Source organism: Phacochoerus africanus, chromosome 7 (genome assembly GCF_016906955.1).
Source record: "Phacochoerus africanus isolate WHEZ1 chromosome 7, ROS_Pafr_v1, whole genome shotgun sequence".
NCBI classification, from domain to species: Eukaryota; Metazoa; Chordata; class Mammalia; order Artiodactyla; family Suidae; genus Phacochoerus; species Phacochoerus africanus.
Genome location: NC_062550.1, coordinates 76,695,512 through 76,701,551, shown reverse-complemented (window position 1 = coordinate 76,701,551; position 6,040 = coordinate 76,695,512).

Sequence of the window (6,040 nt, the reverse complement as noted above, 5' to 3'; positions counted from 1 at the left end):
AGTTGCCTTATATATTGTGGTGAACCTATGTTGGGAGCATAGATATTTGAAATTGTTATATCTTATTCTTTGATTTATCCTTTTATCATTATGTAATGACCTTCTTTGTCCCTTAAAATATTCTTCATTTTAAAGTATTTTGTCTGTTATGAGTATTGCTACTCCAGCTTTCTTTTGATCCCCATTTGCATGAAATAATTTCTTCATCCTCTCACTTTCAATTTGTATATGTCCCTAGAAGTGAAGTGGGTCTCTTGAAGACAACATATGTATGGGTCTTGTTTTTGTATCCATTCGGCCAGTCTATGTCTTTTGGTTGGGGCATTTAGTCCATTAACATTTAAGGTAATTATTGATATGTACGTTCTAATTGCAAGTTTATTAATTGCTTTGGATTTGTTTTTGTTGCTCTTTTTTCTTCCCTTATTTTCTTGTTCTCTCCTCTTCTGGTTTGATGACTATCTTTAGTGTTGTATTCGAGTTGATTTTACTTTCTTTATGTATCAATTGTAGATTTTTGGTTTGCAGTTATCCTGAAGTTTTGATATAAGTGTCTCTATGTACATGAGATTGTTTTAAGTTGTTGGTCTCTTAATTGGAAGTTCATCTCCAGTGTCCTGCATTTGTACCCACCTCTTCTCATGATTTCTGATTTTGGTGGTATAATTGTGCATGGATGATTTCGTATCTTTACTGTATATATACCTTTATTGGTGAGCCTTGTCATCTGTGGTATTTTTGTTTCTGATTGTGGCCTTTTCTTTTCTGCCTAGAGAAGTTCCTTTAGTATTTGTTGTAAGGCTGGTTTAGTGTTGCTGAATTCTCTCAGCTTTTGCTTATCTGTGAAGGTTTTGATTTCTCCTTCAAATCTGAATGAGAGCCTTGCTGGGTAGAGTAATCTTGGCTGGAGGTTTTTTCCTTTCATCACGTTAAGTATATCATGCCACTCCCTTCTGGCCTGCAGAGTTTCTTCTGAAAAATCTGCTGATAACCTTATTGGGGTTCCCTTGTATGTTACTTGTTTCTTTTCCCTAGCTGCTTTCAGGGTTTTCTCTGTCTTTAATTTTGGTCAGTTTGATTAATATGTGTCTTGGGGCATTCCTCCTTGGGTTTATTTTATATGGTACTTGTTGTGCTTCCTGGATTTGAGTGAGTGGTTCCTTTCCCATGTGAGGGAAGTTTTTGGCTATTATCTCCTGGAATATTTTTTCTGTCCCCTTCTCTCTCTCTTCTCCTTCTGGTACCCCTATAATATGGATATTGGAGCGTTTAACAGTGTCCCAGAGTTCTCTGAGACTCTCTTCATTTCTTTTCAATCTTTTTTCTCTTTTCTGTCCCGCATTCGTAATTTCTACTAATCTGTCCTCCACCTCGCTTATTTGTTCTTATGCCTCCTGTATTCTGCTGTTGGCTGCTTCTAGTGAATTTTTTATTTCAGTTATTGTATTTTGCATCTCTTCTTGTTTAAGTTTTACATCTTGTATCTCTTTGCTCATTGTTTTCTGTAAGTTATCCATCTTTGCCTCCAGTTTATTTCCAATGTCTTGCATCATCAACAGTCTAAAGTCTTTTTCATGGAGGCTGAGAATCTCCTGATCACTTAGCTGATTTTCTGGGGTTTTTTCTTTCTCCCTCATCTGAGTTATAGTTCTCTGTCTTTTCATTTTTATAGGTTTTTGGCGTGGTGACCTTTTTACAGATAATAGAGTTGTAACCTCTCTTACTTCTGGTGTTTGCTTCCCTTGTGGCTGAAGTTGGTACAGTGGCTTGCTGTAGGCTTCCTGATGGGAGGGGCTGATGCCTGCTCCCTGGTAGGTGGAGCTGACTCTAATCCCTCTGTTGGGTGGGGCTTAGTCTCTGAATGGGATTAGAGGCAGCTGTGTGTCTGGAGGGTCTTTAGGCAGCCTGTTTACTGAGGGGTTGGGCTGTGATCCCACCTGGATTGCTGTTTGCCCTGGGGCTTCTCAGCAGTGATGGGTGGGGCCAGATTTTCCCAAAATGGCCCCCACCAGAGAACTGCAGCTGATGAAGATTCCTGAGAGCTTTGCTTTCAATGTCCTTCCCCCACAACAAGCCACATTCACTCCTGCTTTCCCAGGAGGTCCTCCAAGAACTGCAGGCACATCCAACCCAGATTCCCACCGAGACCCTGCTTTGCCCTGGGACCCAGTGCAGGGGAAAGCCTGTGTGCGCCTTCCAAGAATGGGGTCTCCGCTTCCCCAGTCCCGTGGAGCTCCTGCACACAAGCCCCACTGGTCTTCAATACCAGATGCTCCAGGGGCTCTTTCTCCCAGTGCCAGATCCCCACACGTGAGAGTTTGATGTGGGGCTCAGAACTCTCACTCCTGTAGGTGAGTCTCAGTGAACCAGTTAGTTTCCAGTCTGTGGGGCTTCCCAACCAGGAGGTGTGGGGTTGTTTATATCATGAAATCGCCCCTCCTACCTCTTGATGTGTCCTTCTCTTTGTCTTCTGGAGTATGATATCCTTTTTTAAGGTTTCTGGTCCATTTGGTTGAAAGGTCTCTCTCCTAAAGCACAGCTCTGTGATGTTCTAGAGTGTATGATACATATGTATAGTCTTTCAGAGGGTGCTAATTACTGTGAAAAATGGCTTCTAGAAAGAAAGTAGGTGATGCAGCAGCTGGTAAATAATGGAAGCAGGAGATAGGCATTATTTTACACCAGTGGATGGTGTTCTTATTTTCCCTTTTGAGAATATTCTTATATTCTTCACTGGTAGATGAATTTATCTAATATAGCTCCATAACAAATTGTCATATATCTGCAACAAAAGGAAATTTGGAATAAATTGCTTCATTAGTTATTGACAATTTTTAGAATGTTAAAAATAAAATGGGTGTTGGAGAGCACTTATTCCAGTATTCTAATTTTACAGATAAGAAAATGGAGGCTCAAAGAAGGGACATAACTTGCTTGAGATCACACAATTGATGAGAACTCTCCGATGAGTGAATTGTTCCTTAAGGCTGTGAGACCAGGGAGGACTTCCCAAAGATGATGATAGCCCATAACTTCACTCCTCTTAACCTTCCTGGTTTCCTCACTCTATCACTCTACACTGACTGCTTTATACAGTTAGATTTCTTTTCATATGCTCATATTTCATCTTTCTAAGACAAGAAGTTTATTAATGACCCATATAAAGCTTTTAACAAAGTGAACATAGTAGGTTCTCAAATACATTTCCTTCTCTTGACTACTTTGTACCATTTATATTTTTTGTGTCCTCTACTTAATTGATTTACTGATTAGAATTCTGTTTCAAAAATGAAATCATGGAGTTCCCTGGTGGCTCAGTGGGTTTATGATCTGGCATTGTCACTGGTGTGGCTCAGGTCATTGCTGAAGTCAGGATAAATTAAATGGACACAAATAGACATCTATGCTGTACTCACTGACCCTACTGTAACGAGAACATCAGGGTAGGGCTAGTTTCTGGTAATATTTGAGTAGACTTTTCTTCCCAGAGTTCTTCACAAGTTTTCCAAGAGGTGTTGGGAAATTTCATGCCATCTATTCTTATCACCATCAAAGAGGTAAAGTTGAAAAGGTGTTTTGATTTATTAAATTGCTTATTCAAGCACACCTGAGGATTGAATATCCAACATTGACAATGTTTCATATTAAAATACCAAATATTAAGTATTTGTGATAGTTCTATAAATGGATATCTAAGAGTTTCTTCATAACAGTGTCACTTTTCTGATCATGGACATAGCAGGAAGCACAATGGAAAGGGGTGATAACAAATTTGAGGCAGATTGTAGTTATATACTGGTGAGCTCTAGAGAAACAATCGTAGGCTCATTGATCAAAAACAAAATCTACCACCATGCAATTCAAAAATTAGGCTGACTAGTAAAATAGAACAAAATGAAGAAAGCATGTTTGATGACAGAGAAAATGGTTATGGGCTCCTCTTTGAAGCAGAACTGATGAAACAGTGAACAAGTAGCTATGAACTCTCAGGTCTATTCTTTTTTTTGCGTGTACATTTCTAAAAATTGTAGTTGATGTACAGTGTGTGCCAATTTCTGCCAAACAGCAAAAAGACCCAGTCTCTCAGGTCCATTCTTAATTAACATGGAGTCTGCAAGTAGCAGAAGGAGAGGAAGCTTTAGGGGCAGACTACCGTGGGTTTGAATTTAAGATCTATGGCTTAGTGGTTGTGAAATTTGTGGCAAGTGAGTAAAATTATATTAGCGACAGCTTGCTCATCTGTAAATAAAAATAATAACAAATATCTATTTAGTGCCCACGCTGTGCCTACACTCAACTAATTTCTTTATAGGTGTTCACCCAATTAACTCCAAGCCTGTGAAAAAGCTAATAATTATCTTCCCTGTACCAAGGAGCAGCAGCAAGCTTAAGCAACTTTCCTAAGAGTACAACTTTCCTAAGAGTAAATGGCAGAGGGGGGCTGCAGTAAGTAAGCAGTGGTTAATAATAAGGTAAAAACATGGTAGGATTCTGAATAACAAGCAGGACACTGGTTTATAGCTGACTGGTGAGCCCAGGAGCAATGCTTGTGGCAATACTATACTATTGACTGGGATATGTAAAGACTGCATGGCACCCCAAATCCTGAACAGCTGTTGTTTGGTTAAACAGAAGAAATGCCAAGAAGGACATAGGTGGCAATGGTTACCAGTGAACTCTATACTCATGAGAGACACATTGTGGAAAAAAAATAGACACTATTTGATGGAAGGCCAAGTGAGTGATAAGACCACCCAAGAGTGTTTAGAAGTAAGAATGGCTATTAGCAAGTAAGGGAAAATCTCCTGGAGAGATGGGAAGACACACAAAGAGAAAGGAGAAGGGCTATTTGACATGCAAACACAACCCAGTGGTGTTGGAAATGAGAATGGCATGTTTGAAAAACTGTAGGGTGTCCTGTCTGACTAAAGCAGAAGCAGAGTGGGACATTAGAAGTAGCACAAAAACACCCCACAAATACTGTACACACGCTTTAGGGGACCACTCAGTTCTATAGACCTTCTCCCAAATCTGCTATAGTATAAACTGGTCCTGCTGAAAAGGGTAGCTTAACTGAGTAGAAACAGCATAAAACAAAAGAACAAAAAGTCTCAAAATACTTCTTAATAGATGATTGTTTTGGTCATTTATTTTTGTCAGTGGTTTGCTGTAGTCAATACTCACTGAAATTCTGAATCTATTTCATGCATATTTGCAGGAGCAAATGATGTATTTTATCTAGATTTTAAGTCTTCTTATTATACCTCCAAAGACATAAGTTTTGGAAAATAATAATGAAAAACTAGAAAAAGAGCACACACTTCAGATAAGTGGAAAATAATTTGCTGGGAAATTTTTTTTTTACTTTAATTTTTTAAAGAAATTATTTCATCAGTGAACCTTTTGCAGTATTCAACTTTATTTGCTGAAAATAGAAATTTAATAATTATTATTTTGTTATAAGTTATGCCACTTATGTTCATGATTATTCATAGAAATAGAAAAATAATGGAAATTAGAGTATAAATTAATAGAAAATAAAATTTAATTTTAATTAAAATTGGAAGGCTATTAATTCGAAGGTGCATTAAATTATCTCTTCAAGGCACAGATTCTCTTTCTTCCTTTCTTTCTTTTTGCTGCACCTGTAGCATGCAGAAGTTTTGGAGGCAGGGATTGAGCCTGAACCACAGCAGTGACCATGCCAGATCCTTAATCTGCTGAGCCACCAGGGAACTCCAAGGCACTAGGTAGCTTGATTTCTGGGTTGGGAATTCTTTCTGGAGAGAAGTGTGAGATCAGATGGAAAAAAAAGTTGAGATTAAATTATAAAGTCCTTGATTAATGTCTTGGGCTCTCAGATATTATCCCATGTTCAGGAAAAGATTACTGAATGTATCTGAGAGCAGTAAGGAAAGTAATATTAGGAGGCCCAATGTTGCTGCCCCATGTAGGAGAGACCAGAAAAGGTGTCCAGGGAGACCAGGTCCAGGTCTGTTAAGGTAATTAGGCACGAGACCGAGACTGTCTGGCCCAAGAG